Source organism: Muscardinus avellanarius, assembly GCF_963383645.1.
Source record: "Muscardinus avellanarius genome assembly, chromosome: 2".
Taxonomy (NCBI): domain Eukaryota; kingdom Metazoa; phylum Chordata; class Mammalia; order Rodentia; family Gliridae; genus Muscardinus; species Muscardinus avellanarius.
This window is the reverse complement of record NC_137787.1, coordinates 68388179-68404325: the sequence shown is the minus strand read 5'-3', so window position 1 is coordinate 68404325 and position 16147 is coordinate 68388179.

Here is a 16147-nt window from a genome sequence, read left to right as displayed (position 1 = left end):
CTGCCTGCCATTCCCCTAAGCTGCCCACCAAAGAGGACCCCCACTCCCTGCATAGCCCTGTAGCATGACCCTGAGGACCTTCCAGGCCAGCACATGGTAATCCCACTGTAAACCTGCCTCCAGAACCCAGGATGACAGAAGGGCTGGAAGTGGGTCATCAGGAAAACTGTTACCCGCATGATCTGCACCTGTTGCTGCTGTGTGCTGGCCTCTGGAGCCAACTTAGTTGCTTTAAAGAGAGGGAAGCAGAGTACCCCAGATTATTGAGCAACAGAATTGCTCCAGAGAGACCAGACAGATGAGGTGGATGAAACAACTCCCTGTATTCTGACTTTGGCCAGAGTGGAGTCAGCTGCAAGACGACCTATTCCAACTGCTTGGGCTTTTCCAAACAGATTCCAGTCGAGAGGTCCCTGCCTCAGGGAAACCAGAGACTATTTTCCCTAGGAAACTCACTCCCCTTTTTGCTGAGATAATTCTTAATACATTTTTATGTTTTTATAATAAAGAGAGGCAATTATCTGGGCATGATGGTACACACTTGTAATCCTACTACTTGGGAAGACGAGACAGGAGGATCTCGATCTCAGATGTATTACCAGCCAGCCTTAGCTACTTAGTGAGGCCCTCCACAACTTAGTGAGAACCTATTTCAAAATAAAGAATAAGAAATAGGGCTAAGGGTGTAGCTTGGAGGTAGAATTCCCTGGGTTTAATCCCCAGTACTGCAAAAAAAAAAAAAAAAGGTATTTTGGTATCTAAACCAGGCTGTATCTTTCAATCGAAGGGGACTGTGTAGACTCTGGTCCTTTGATTTCCTTAGTTTAAGAATTCAGTTATGAAATGCCCTTTCCATGTTTGTTTTTTGATCTCCTTAAGAAAGGAAAAGAAAACTGTTCTCTGTCCACTATTTGGATGCCATCATTTGGCCTTGTCCCTCTCTGGAAGGTGGTCTCTGGTCCTAATTTTGTCTGTCAGTTCGAGGTGGCCTTCCTAATAAAGAGTATCCTGCCTTTGCCTATTTGTCAGAGGCCAGCTCTCTTGTAGTCACTTAGATTTTTTAAAAATTTTACTAGCTTTCTCCATTGGCCAAAGAAAAGTACACTTGTCTTTTTTGATTGCACTGCTCAAATCCTACAGTAAAAGTATTCTCACTCTGTACCCACTAACAGTAATGTGGCTCTGTCATTAGCTTAATATTCTTAGTAAGACCATATCCTGTTATGAGCATCACTGACTAGGAGATTGTAGGATCTTAACTCTTCACACACAAAAAGCAATTTTCAACAATATTAGCGTGACTTGAACTAAGATTAATTGTGAACATCTTCAAACGTTCTCTACTCATGTATATATGAATGCTGTTTGTACTTGTTTTCAGATTTTAAAAACTAAAAAAAAAAAAACACTTTTGGAGAAATTTTCCTGATGCTAAGAAATTGAAAGGTTTCTCATGAGGGGAATGAAAATTGCTCAAATGATGTCTTTGCCCTGTAATCATTTAACCTGGCTTTCTACCAGCAGCAAGCTCAACCAGTCACTGTGACTAGCTTATGCAATTTTACTTTGACTTGTATGAACATTATAAGCTAATTGGTATGTGTCAATGTGTTCTTTAACAAATGTTCTTCTGATTGTATATATTCACTAGCTCTTCTAATAAAGACATAATTTGTTCCAGGAGTTGATGTTCTACTCATGGTTTTGCCAAATTAAATGCTTGTGTAGAATCCAACTATGGATTTATTTTGATGTTTTCAAAAGCCAGAATATTCAAAACTGTGAGTAGTCATTTATTTACCACTTTAAATTACCATTTTATTAAAATTCATATTTTGTCTTAGCTTGCATGTAAATAGGGCACATTTTTCTATGGAAATATTTTTCTTTTTGAATGTGATAAGGCTATTAACTTGGGTTGCTGAAATATTCCAGTACATTTATATTGACTGAAATAATGATTCTACTTTGTATTTTAAAGCCCTTCAAGATTCTGGATCTCCATTTCTTACTCTTCACAAATAAAGGTCATAGAAAATATATTTTACATAATTATGTAGATATATAAATTTATATCCTAACAAAACTCTTAAATCTACATAAATGGGTTATGTGTTGACTATTTCTAATTAGAAAGCAGTTTAATGACTTAATTAACTGTGTCCATTAGATTACAGAGCATCTTCAGAACAGGAATACTTAATAATTATATATCTTAATATTATAAAAATAAATCATGCATATGTAGTAAAAACTCTGTTATGATAGTGTAATATATATCTTTTGATTTTTAAAGCTTGATTTAAATAAGCTAGGCACTGTGGTGCATACTTATAATCTTAGCTCTTGGGAGGCTGAGACAGGATGATTAGAGTTTTGAGGACAAATGGCTTCAGCAACTTACTGAGACCATGTTTCAATATAAAAAAATAAAATAAAATAGTGCAGGGGGTATAGCTCAGAGATGGAATGTCCCTGGATTCAATTGCTCATACTAAAAAAAGAAAAAAAAAGAAGAGATAAATAATTAAAATATTTATTAAACCTTTAAAAATAAAAGCTTATTCTGTATAATTAAATAAGCCAAAAATAGTAAATTGTTTTTTCCAGGCCAAATCATATATAAAATGTCTGATAATTAGTTTCGTATCACAATAAATAAGTACAGACTCATTCATTATGAAGCTACATGTAGAGCCAATATGAAGTACGAATTTATTTAATATAGACTTACTTTGTTTATGTGTCAACAGAAAACACTGAACTTTTCTGGGTTGAACTTTTCCAAAGTTCATCAACCAGTGGCCTATGGTATAATATTTGGTTTTCTGTGCAAGAGATGATAAGAAATAGCAGTTGTCACCATCTTCATCATCCTCTGCTTTAGAATTCATGTTTTTCACAGTTAGATGGAGTTGCTCATAAAATGTTGTTTTTATAAATGGAGGGAAGCAGCACCTTATCTATAACTAGCTCAGAAAAGTTTTAAGAGCATCAAATGATAAATTTGCACCTGGAAAACTTAGATCACATAGTTTGTAATATGAAATTCACAATGCCCCGTTTTATGCCTTCACTGCGAACATAATGCCATTTAACCTGGCAAGTTGAACAGAATTAACTCTACCTCACAGACCTGACTTCTCAGTCTTCACATTTCCTTCTAAGGCAGCAAGTTAATACTGATAGATCTTTCTAAAGTCTAATGATAGTTTTATTTCCACAAGCTAAACAGTTTCCACTTGGTTTTACAGGTTATGACTTAAAGCATTTCTATCCATTTTATTATATTTCAAAGTATATTTTATGTAATTTATCAATAATAAAATGACAGTTTTTCAACATCCAGTCCTTTACATATTTATACACAATTCCTTATATTATGAGAAGGATTTTCATTCACATTTGATGAAAATTAAAAATCCTCCCAAATTTCTGCCAGAGTTATGAATTTAACCAACATTGAGGTAGCCAAGGTATTTTGTATAAAAGATACCATAGGAACATAATATGAGCTCTTTTTTTTGTTTGTAGGATATTAAGAAATTAACACATGAAAAGTAAAAATAATATATAATAAGAAAAAAACTACATTGGCAAGTAGGTACTTGCTTCATAAAAACTGTACCATAATATATTTAATAAGCAATTAAAATAATTATTGTATACATAACAGTATTGCTTATTGCTTGCATTTATATATGTTATGTATGTATGTACTGGGGATTGTACCCAGGGGCATTCGACCTCCAAGCTACACCCCCAGCCCTATTTTACCTTATTTTGAAATAAGATCTCTCTAGCTTGATGAGAGTCTCACAAATTGCTGAGGCTGTCTTTGAACCTGTGATCCTATGGTATCTACTTTTATTTTATGTCTGCTCACAGCACACTCAACATTGGCCAAGCAATCAGATACCATATCTTCAAGTCTTGTCATTCTTTGTCAGAGAAGTTTCCCTCAGCCTCCATGAAGGGCAGAATGGACATGTTCAGAGGTCAGTGCCTTAGCTAGTGACACATGGAAGTTGGAAGCAAATGTCTACATTGCCTCCAAGGTGGGATAATTCTGAGGTGTATTCTGTATTATCTAGCAGCTATCCACTAGCCCAAAGCAGCAACCTACTCAACAACATACCCTTTATTGGCTTCTACCCACCTTCATTTCCTCTGCATTCCTTTTTGGTCAGTGCCCAAATAAGCTATTTGCACTCAACTTCTCACCACAGTATTTATTCTGGTGAAATCCAAAGATACATACTTTGCACATGATTCTGAGAGCACTAAGGAGAGGGAGGGAAGTCAAGTACTAATGCTAATGGGAAGACCGGTTATGTTTTGTTTTGCACGTGTTTTGTAAATGATCTTCATTTTTTGCCAATCCCTTCAGTTCATTTTCTTAGGCCACTCAGGATTGAGCAGGGTGGATATCTTAGGTTGAGACGAATAAACAACAAAGAGAATGGCTCTGATTATTTCGCTGTGAAGCACTATAGGCATCGAGTGGGCTGCAGCAATAATGTGTGTATGTCAGAGGATAGACGGAAGCAGTGGGCTGGCCCAGCATTGATTGAAACATAATGAATGTTGCAGATGAGAATACTGGCAATGGCACTGACCAGACAAAGAAGTGGACGTACTAAATTTTAAAGAGAAACATGTGCTATTGGGGCTTAGCCGGCCTCCAGTGGCCTCCAGAAATGCTTTGGCTCTGCCAACAGAGTTACGAAAATTGTTGCTGGTGGCAATTTTAGAAAACATGTAAAAGTATGAGGCATTTCAGTGCACCCAGACCAAAACAGTCTGGTGAGCTTCCTCTAAACATAATAAAGAAGTTTGTCATCTTCTTTGATATCCAGAAGCAAATTTTATGTTCTCTATGAATTAGCATCATCACAATTTTGGAGAATATATATATATTAGACATATATATATATATTGTTTAAAATAAATATAAATATATATTATAAATAAAAATAAATATATATATTTTAAATCTAAAATTTAGTGTACGTATTTTTTCTTAAATTGAAATTCAAATAAATAAGGCCCAATTTCATCATGTCACTTATAAAGAAATCAATGCTTCATATGCTTTAATTGCTGATGCTTGTGCATACAGGGGAAGACAGTTTTCTTTTTTTCTAAATAAGTTGCAGAATTTAAATCCTAAAATTATTTCACTTAAAAATTGGGAAAATTTACTTTCCGAATTTCTGGAAGATGTTTTTGCATTACAAAGAGAATCAATTGTAACATAAAAACATAAACAGAACAAAATGTGATGTTTTATAAGTAAAAAGATCGGTTGATTAGTTATATCCAATATCAAAAGTATCCGTGCGATCGAATTTTCTTTACCTTTAATATTCTTATGTTTACATTAACAAAGTACTACCAAAGCCCAAATCACGTTTACCAAGTTCCATCCTTTAACAAGTCTAAATGTAAAACAAAATTTCTTTAATATTATTTTTAGAAGACAAATGAGTGAATTGATTCCTTCCTTCTAAGCTTTTCTATAATTAGGCCTTTATCCTATTAGGAAATTTGAGGCTTAAAGCAGAGAAAAAAATCTAACTTCGTTTCTGCATTTATTTTCTTTATGAGGTTGTAAGTTCTTTTTAAGTTCATTAAGAATGTCATAATTATTGAAGGTTAATATTGTTGATCTTACTTATCCCATTTGGGTTCAGGAATGTAAGCCAACTACACTCTTCACACAAGGAGAAGAAAAAAACTTCTCCAACATCCTGGATTCCCTGAGGTGCCTGGGCTTCTGGCCAGCCTCCTGGGGAGAAGTGCTCAGCTGCTGTAGCCTGCACTCTCCTGTGTGTACAGAGACTGAGAAAAGTCCCTCTGACAAGCTGGAAATCAGCCACAGAAAGCCAGTGGCAAACAGAATCAGAGCAACCCAGAGAGTGCAGCCAGGGAGAGCCTGCAGGGTGCCTTTACTGTCCACAACACCTTTTTTGTTACCTTTGCTCTCACAGAAGCCCAGGCTACTTCTATTTATAGCCATGTAGAAGGAGGCTGACTTCCAGACAGGTCAAATGGGCACTAGAGAACATTAGCATTAGAAGCCATGGTCTTGCTCCATGATGTAAATTTTAGGACTCTTCCTGAAGAATAATAATGGGCAGGGGACACTGAAGGTTGACCTCCTTTTGCTCATGATGCCTGTTTGGAGCACATTAGGAGTGAAGCCAACATTAATCTGAATGCCCTTGATTTCATTTCTACAATAGGCAGCTTTGCATGCAAACATCTCTAAGCTTTTAAGGGAGCTTTTCTAAACCTTTCATTTTTTTTCCTCATTGTAGTATACCTTTTTTTTTTTTGAATAGCTAAAGTTTCTTTCCAGAGAGTGTAGCTTAAGTCTTCTTATTGAGTGGTCTGGAGATAGTAATCACACATATATGCAGCAAAAGTTTGGAATAGTTTTCACTTATCAAAATCTATACAAAGATGCAAGTGAGGACTGTTTCTTATAAACAAATGATCACAAAATTAGACAGCGGTGTGTGTGTGTGTGTGTGTGTGTGTGTGTGTGTGTGTGTGTAGCCAAATGCCTTTTTAAAAGTCTGTTAAACATAATAATATTGGCCTAATTTGTTTGTGACAATGAAAAATAAAAACAAAAAAGCAAAACCTCATCCTTAGTTGGATCTCAAAGAATGAAACATCATTAATAAGAGAGGCATAAGAGTCATACTATATACAGTGTTTGTGATTCTTCAGATATAGATATTAATTACACACAGTCAGTCTATTATGAATGTTAATGGATCATGCCACTGAGTATTTACATGGCAAAGCCCTGTGGAGAGTCTTTTGTTATGATTATCCCATTGGCAGTTTCCAAAAGGCTCCATGCTCAGTGGTTAAATGACTTGATTTTTTATATAGTTTACATTCCATATCTTACAAATAATGAAGCCATGATTTAAACCCAGGTCTATTAGATCTGGGTTAGCTTGATTAATTGATATCTGATATTCTTTTTATTTTTAAGGAAATTTAACTTTATTATATTTAAGTACAAACAATAACTTGGGCTTGGCTAAACAAATGTCACCTAATTGAGGTTGGAACCTGCTTTCTAATATAAATGATTTATAGTTAGCACAATCACACATGGGTAAAATAATGAATCTAAGATTTATGAAAATAACTTCTCATCTTGAGGAGGCACCCTGTCCCACAAATCACTCCACTATTTGCTTAAGCAATCCCTTCATTCCACCCACCCCACAGAGTATAACTATAAACTTCATTCGGTCTAGAGCAAAACATACATCAACTTGCTGAGACATGAGTTTTGCAAGGTGCTATTGATGCTGGATTGGTGTGCATTCCCTTCAAGAGTACTAAGCATTTTCAACCTGAGCATCCTCATCACGAGTACCAAGTCTAAATTAGTGAAATATGTCTATTTACTATGAGTAAGTGATTCACCAAAAAGTTGAGATTTTTTTTCATCTGAGTTTATAATTTGAAAATGTAAAAACACATTTTTATTTGAGCACATTCATCATGTGTACAAGTAGCTAAGTTTTGCAGGCGGCAGTAATTGAGGTTTCACTGATCAGGATTGACATTAACTTGGGGTAACTGCCTTGGTTTAGGGAAGACTGGAAACACACTGAATTGACCTAAGCAAATGCCTTTTACACTGAACATTATCTTCTTTTTTGAAATATAATAATTTGCCTTCTCTAGTTAGGTTGAAGAATGATCTGATATTATGAATTTACTCAGTATTTCTTCATTTGTGTAGCTTAACTCCCTGTTTTTTGAGAAACTCTGCCTCTAGTGGATTAACTATGGGTGTCTTGATTCATCATAATGCTGGATATGGCCATCTTTGTATGAAAGAGTAAAATCTGTTGTTTGGTATTATCTTTTTGTTTCTCTGTACATAATCCCCCCATCCCAATACATAACAACATAAAACCATTTTCAAGGCACTTTAAGTAATGGTTTCTGTGTAGACTAATATTATTTGGCTATAGTTTTAGAAAATGGCTTTTTTAGATAAAAGCATTTAAGGAATAAGTGAGAAGCCATTTAGGGGTGAACACTATAGCTATATAATGACACTTAAAGAAAAATGTTTACCTAATGTTTGTTTTATGTTAAAAGAAAAATTTCCAATTTTAAATTCATCAATTGCCATAAAATAGCTTCCTTCTCCTCAAATATCTAAACAATGAAAACATGACATTATATATTTTAGGAAAATTGTAATGACTGGGCAAAAAGAAAAAATATTATGAAAGCTGTAAAGAAAAATGAACCTAAGTCAAATGGTATATGCATTTGAAATGTTTAAACAAGCTAAAATATAAGCATTAATTTAAGCCAAGGCCTTCATGTCATTCTCTTCCAGTATGGACTTTTCTGTTAGCTAAAACTAGTTGATACATGATAACATATTAACAGAAATATCATGATAATCCTCAATATCTGTTATGTGCTATGCTCAGAAAGTAAAAAAAAAAAAAAGTATAATGCATAAATATTAGTCCTTTTAAGTTGTTGGAGAAGACAAATATTTGAATATTTTCTTTATGCAGAAAATAATCTTAAAAATGTTATACTGCATATAAAGTTACTGGTTTTCACATACCAACACTCAGATTGTCTTAAACCATGAAGCTAAATATTTGCTAAATACAATATCTATTGTCCAGTATCAGTTGTGTATTGAATTCCAACTTCTTGCCATTCTCACCTTATAGCATCTACTCTCAATGCACAGAAATAATCAGTCAGCCAACAGAGGGTCTCCCTCAATATCCATGCATCTCACCTAATGAGATGTTTAGATTTACATTGACCCATTGAACCCATTAGCAGACTAAGGTGGAAAAATACCTCTTTACTTGTGCTATCAAATTTTTTCTCATCATTTGCTCAGAAATCTTACCTCTGTCTCCATTCATGTCATCTTACAAACATTTAAGATTTACATTTTATCTTAGAAACAAAAACAAAAGCAAAATGCCTTTCTATCCCATATTCCATTCTGTCTGCCATCCTTTCTCTTCTGTTGTACTTAAAAACTTGTCAAAGTTGTAATATAAACTCAAGTTTTGGCTACTTCTGCTTTACTCAGGAACTGTACCGTCCTGATTTTCTTCCTAGAAATTAGTTGCTTAGTTTCTTTTATAGATTTTCTTCCACTATCTATTCTTTAAATGATATACATTATATTTTCATTAGTTTATTCCTTCTAATAATATTTAAGCAACCACCTCATTACCCAGCACTTTTCTGTGACTATGTGCCCTGTAAGTTTCTTGAAGTTTGAAAATAACATCTTTTTCCTTACCCTATCCTAATTGAAGTATCTGACTCAAAATCTGGCATTCAAGATGACTTTGATGAATCAATGTGCTATATATTTTCTGTAATATTATAGATAATTTCACAGTATTTATTTATGCATTAATATTGGCTAGTTTTCAAAAGGTTAAAGAAATAACAAATGTGGAAAAAATTAAAGTTGCATGCTTATGCTTCTAAGGACATGGTGACTTCATTTCTCCTTATAAATATTCATGACAAGCATTTACCTTGTTGAATGATTTTAACATACATGCTATTCCATCATATTGCCTTTTCTTCAAGAGGACTGGCATGTAAAGCAATTAATCTATCTTCTTGTAACAGATTTAGAAACAACGCAACACATATTTTTGGAGTGAAATACTAAGGAATATATTGTATATATTTGCTTATTAAATTTTGCATTGTTCCAAATTTAAATTTTGTTGCATAAATAAAATTTTGTGATTTTTTATACCTTAGAAATTATATAATTGACAGTGATGAATACTCAGAACAATCCATAAAAAACTGGGCATATCTTTCAAGAACTCAAGTATAACAAAGACCCATAATAAATTACATTAGATTGAGCTATCTGGGGAAATTTAATATATTTATTAATTCAAAAGATATGCTATTTAACATTTATAAGCTTTTAATGAGAGAACATTAATATGAAGTGGAAACTAAAGAGAGATTGGGAACAAAAGAGACTTCAGATAAATGAAGAGAGATACCGGTAGAGTAGAAAAAGGGGGTTGAGGGCGAGAACACGGGAAGGAGACCTGATGGAGGAAATAGTTTAAAGAATGCTGTGTTCAGATATGAAGTTATCAATGCCAATCTCATTAGTATACAGGGAGGAGGAAGAGCAGGGTGGAATCTGGAGGTAAACACACCAAGTGGTGTGTACACGTATGTTTTGGCCACTCTGAACTACATTATAATGCATAATTGCCATGTATCGTCTTTAAAAATATATTTTAAAAAGAAAAAGAGTATGGAGGGGGAATTCTCCCCACTAGATAGTTAGCAGGATTTAAAGATACTATTATTGAAATTACTTGATTCTAACATAGGAAAACATATACAGATGAAAATGACAGGACAGAAAGTCTAAAAATAAAGCTAAATATGCATAAGAATTTCATTTTTAACAAACCCAGAATTTCATTTCATTGGGGAAATGATAAATTGCTCAATAAATAAAGGAAGACAACTGACTAGCCATTTGGAAAAATAATTAAAATAATTCCTGACCTTATTCCATATTACAAATATAGCTTAGATGGAGTAAATATTTAAATGTAAACAATATTCAGGCATAAAAGAATTAGAACAAAATGTGAATGAGGATTTTTACAGGAAAAAAGAGTTGCAATAATATTTAATTTGAGAAATGAGCTGTATCTTAGAATGTATAATCTAATTTTAAAAATTTGAGGGGCCTCCAAAAGAAAGTAGCCTAAAACTGCCAAATTTTGAATGGCCCCAAGAATCTAGGTGAAGACATAGTTGTCTGTAGTGAGGTGGCGAAGCCAGACTTCTTCCTCTTGAGTGTTACCTGTGTGAAAGGAAGAGACATATTTGTAGAAAACTAAGGATGAGGTTGTTTTGAGCAACTAATCGAGTTAACTTATGAATAAACCTATGGCCTAATTTCTATGAAGAGAAACACTTTGGAAATATTCTTTTCCAACATATTTTGAAATGAATTATCCTGATACAAATTATCCTCTGCTTTCCAATTAAGACATTCCTGAGACTATAATAAATAATTAAAATTTTGAAAGAACAAGATAGGTGGGTGTCACAAATGATTTCTAACTCCTAGAATGTTAGATAAAAATCAATAGTCATTTTACAAATACAGAAATATTATTATGTATGGTATATAGTATTTTTGAAAATTTAAGGCTGGCTTAAACTATGAAAAAATTCATGTCTAAAATAATATTTACCTGATCAACTTCTTTAAACATATCACTGTTCTATATTTACAATGGGCCAGATAATTTTACCATTTACTCGAATGATATTTGGGAAAATTAAACAATTTGAATACTGAAAAGAGCTTGTGGTGATTTTTGTAAAGGAAAGAATACGAGATTCTGATGTTCCCTATCATAGATTCTTATGAGTTTCCTTAAAGAACTCATCAAAAGAAATGTGGGCTCCTTTTCTCTTCTCTCAGTAAGAGATCTTCAACCATCCTGTAGCTACAGCTCTATGGACTGTGAAGCTCTCTCTGACTCTGAATTAACGGTGATCTTTTTAACCTTGCTTTTTAAACTTATAATTTAAAATGCTAGTTTATTTTGTTCATCTCTAAATGGGGGCTTTCAGACAAAATCATTAGTGATAGAAATCTGGCACTTTTATGAAATAAGTTTGGATTGTGTTATTTTCCCTCACAATTGAAAGCAGAGCCAATCAGCTTGGGATCCATCACTTCTGGCATGACTAATCATTTCCATTTTGTCTCAATTGTAATATCTCCAAAACAATGCTTTCATTTTCCATTTTCTGGTTGTCTTTTTGTAAAATGAAGGGAAAGCACAATAAAACATTATTGTGGTTGCTCACACAATGATTGTTGCATAGACAAAAATGCATTTTATGTGAAGCAGTGCAATCCATAGCGGGCAGGCAGGTAGACCTTCTGTTCAGTCGCTTGAAATATTTGCTCACCAGCTGATACTCTAAAGATGATAATTTAGCAAAGGAAAGAAATTTTAAGAGTGTGAGTACATTAGGTATAAAACTGCATGTTTGGGAATCTGAAAGATGCTAAATGCAAGTCAGTTTCTATACTGTAAAACCCTTGGTAAAGAATGTATTCTTCCTTGTCCCAGTGATAGATTTATTCAATCACTTTGAGTAGGCTGGTATTTTAAAAGCGTTTATTTAATTTATGTTTGATTAAATGAATGAGTGACTTTTAAAAAATGTCACCTTATTGGGAAATTCAATAACTAAGCAAGATAAGCAACCAAATTGAACTTAGAAAATGCAGAAAGGATAGAAGAAAGCATGTGGAGTCAGAGGAAGGAAGGGTAATAGAACATTTTTAGGAGAGAATTGTTGCAGCAGAGAGAGCTCATTTTGCAGTGACGTGCTCCTGTATTCCGTCTCTGTTTATGACACTTCAAGCACTGAGAATTTCAATAATTACATAAACCCCGTTTTCTCATTCATAAAACTCGGCCTCAGTTTTCTACTCATAAAATGGGAATTATTATATTTTTCTCATTAGAATATTTTGTGTACAATGCTTGTTAACCCTATGTTTCATGTTTTAGTAGATATTTAGGAACTGTAGATTTCTTTTTTCTTAATCTGAGAAGTTATAGTAGTTCTTAGCCTATGATATCTATGACCTAGTCCTCTAAAGTTATACATATTATTTTGTATTATTATTTTATACATATTATTTTGTATTATTTTATACATATTATTTTGTTTTTTATACATATTATTTTGTATTATTTTGGCTGGAAATACACTATATGTGCTCTACTTCAGAGTGAATCAACAGTAGTATTGATTCAAAACACAATTTATCAATATGGATTTTGAAATTTCCACAAGATATGGGCCAGAATTTATATTCCAATAGTGCTTTTTTCATTATCTTAATAACTGAAATTGACAGTACCATTTCTGAGAATTCCAGGTATGTAGAGAGAAAATCTTTATCTCTGAAATTCTCTCCTTGTTTTTACCCCCCTACTTGATGACATCGGTTCACAGTGCAAAGCTCACTGCTCTATGATAGATGAGAGTGTCAGGTTCATAATGATGAGTAATCTATTATTTATAGGTTGTACACATGGCACCAAAAATGTGCTTAAAATTTCTTCCTGGTGCTTGCTTCTTTTGTTATTGTTTTTTAAAGTTTTTGTTTGCTCTGAGATTAATGAGTGGTATGTTTTCATTTACTCAGACCTGAGGTTCTTATTGTTTTAGAATATGAAACCATTGAGAATGAATTCTGCTTCACAAATGTAATAAACTGATTTGATATATAGAAATCTGTAATGCATCACTGGAAATCTTTTCTTCATTAAGTCCCCCCCCCACCATGCCCACCTTCCTTCTCTTAGACTCCCTCTATCCTCTGTCACTCCCTGGAGTTTCTCCTCCCTGTCTAAGGTCCCTCTTGTACCCCAATTTCTGCCTAGATTCCACATCTGAGGGAAAACATAAATCTTTTATACCCTCTTTAGTAAAGACCATACTAGATACTCTTCTCTCAGATCAAGAAGAGCAGACATGTGCACACAACACCTTGAAGCCAGATGTGTTAATGAGGCTCTCAGCAACTTAGTGAGACCCTGTTTCCAAATAAAATATAAAATAGGTCTGGGAGTATAACATGGAGGTAGAAAGTTTCTGGGTTCTGTCCCCAGTACCACCACCAAAAAAAAAAAAAAAGAATGAATGAATAAATAAAAATAAAACACCTTGAAATCAAAAGTTCCAAAAACAGAGTCCTGGCCAAATGACTTTGTGGCTTATGTAGGCATAGTTTTTTGCTATATTATTCACCCCACTAGCAGTTTCTTTAGAGAGCTTATGGAGATCAAGTAGAAATCATCAATCTATTCTTATCAATAAGCAAATGCTGACAAGCTGGTACAAAACTCCTTCGAGACATGGTCAGTACCTCTCATGTCTTAGTAGGTGTCAGTGGTAAGCAGGTGTGTTTCTTGTTTTAGTAACATAGGTATGGTCCATTCAAGGTTTTCTAGAATTAGCTCACATATATCTTTGTTGCAATAGGTTTAAGAAAAATGTAATTCTAGATGATGACAGAAAATTGGACATGTGTATTTACATTCATTCTCTTCAAATCCTGTTAAAATTATTGTAAGGGGGGCATTTTCAAAGACATGGCATTACAAGAATAAAACTCAGAAGAGACAACAGCAATTAAATTTTGGACCCCAAATAATGGATGGATATGTGGCAAATGTATTGGTTCTAAAAAAAAAATGTTAAATCCCCAAGTAATTACACAGGAAACCCAGAAATTGCATAGCCTACATCATGGATCCCAAAGGTTTTAATTAGTTCCAAGGAATAACTTTGGAAGGCAGTGTGAAGTGAGGGGGAAAACAAGGGAAGAATTGTGTAAAATTCTATTTAAGATTAAGTTAAATCTCCAGGTCTTCTACTGCCTCTGCCTGCCAAAGTAATGTGCAGATGCAAAATTCAGTAGTACGTAAGCTACAGTGCCAGGCTGGTACTTAAATATTGAGCCTAAGATGTATTCCCTGAGCTCACGTACTATGTAGTGATGGAGCTGTCATTGGGAAGGTGCTTGAGTCTATCTTTACCCTCATGGAAACTACCTGATACCTCGGAATGGCTCCACAAAGTAACAGAATAAGGCAACTCCACATGCCCAATGGGATAATACTTTGAGAAATACCTGGCTGGTGCTTTGTGGGAGGTACTAGATCAAACTTTGTAAAAGGGGAAATATGGGTTTTATCTTGAGAGGAATTGCACTACACCAGTCCAAAAAAAGGTGAAGTGTTGAAAATGAAAACAACAAGGACAATTTTTAAAGGCTTAAAATAACCTCTCTTAGAGTTCTGTTTAGTGGTTCTGGAAACCTTCCTACTTAGAATTAAGGAAACTTTCCCATTTTTTAAGTCTTTTTATTTTGCTATATGAGGACATTTTAACTTTTGACTGATTATATCCTTTTTTTTTCAAATAGCTTGCTATAATTTCGATTTCAGTGTTTATTTTTTTACTTGTGTCAATTAACAGTAATATTATAATTGAGTACAATTTAGCACATGACCCTATTTGTAAATGGGAAGTAAATATAACATTGTAATTAAAATAATTTAAGTACTTATAATAATTAGTTTACTAGTGACCCCCCCAAATGACTTATACACTATTCACAAAAGAACTTAATGATAGCATGGGCCATTTGACATTTGCCTGCTTTGAAGATTAGTATGGATGGACAACTAACCATCTGATATCTTTGACTAATCTTCTAAGAGAAATAAGTTGGAAAGCTAAGAGATTCCATTTGCTTTTAAATAGTCAATGCAAGGTGATTTATCCGTGCTTTATAATTCATTATGTCAAAGACAGATGAAAAGCATGAAGAAGTGATTTCTGAAGTTGGTTTTAAAGAAGATCATGGGATAATTTTCAAGTTTTAATTCTTTCTGAAGTCAGCTTTGAACATGTTTGGATATAAATGTGTGTGTGTGTGTGTGTGTGTGTGTGTGTGTGTGTGTGTGTGTGTTTGTGTGTGTGTTTGTGTATGTATATGTGTGATTTAGGTGAAGTATATTTTTTCTTGTTACTTTGTTTTTTATTATTATTTTTTATTGGTGTACTGTATTCATACATCATAATGGGATTTAAAAAAAAACTTTTGTAGACATACATACACACATTGCCCAGTTAGCCCCTACACAATCCCTATCCTATTCCCTCCCCATCCTTCCTTCCCATGCTTGGCTTAGTGGTTGACATCTAGTATTATAGCAATTTATCCAAAATTAACAATGATAATCTCATATACCAGTTTCATTTGTCTGCTACCAAGCTTTTGATGACTTAAAGATTACATTTCAATATTTCTTTTTGCTTTCTTTCTTACCAGAGAATATTTTTTCTTTTTTTTTAGGTGAAACTATCATACATTTATTTATTTATTTTTCAGAAAACATCTATCCTGATATGGAATATGGACTCTAGATACCCAAAACGATCTCGAAAAAGAACAAAGCTAGAAGATGTATATTTATGATTTCAAACCATATAAAGCTAC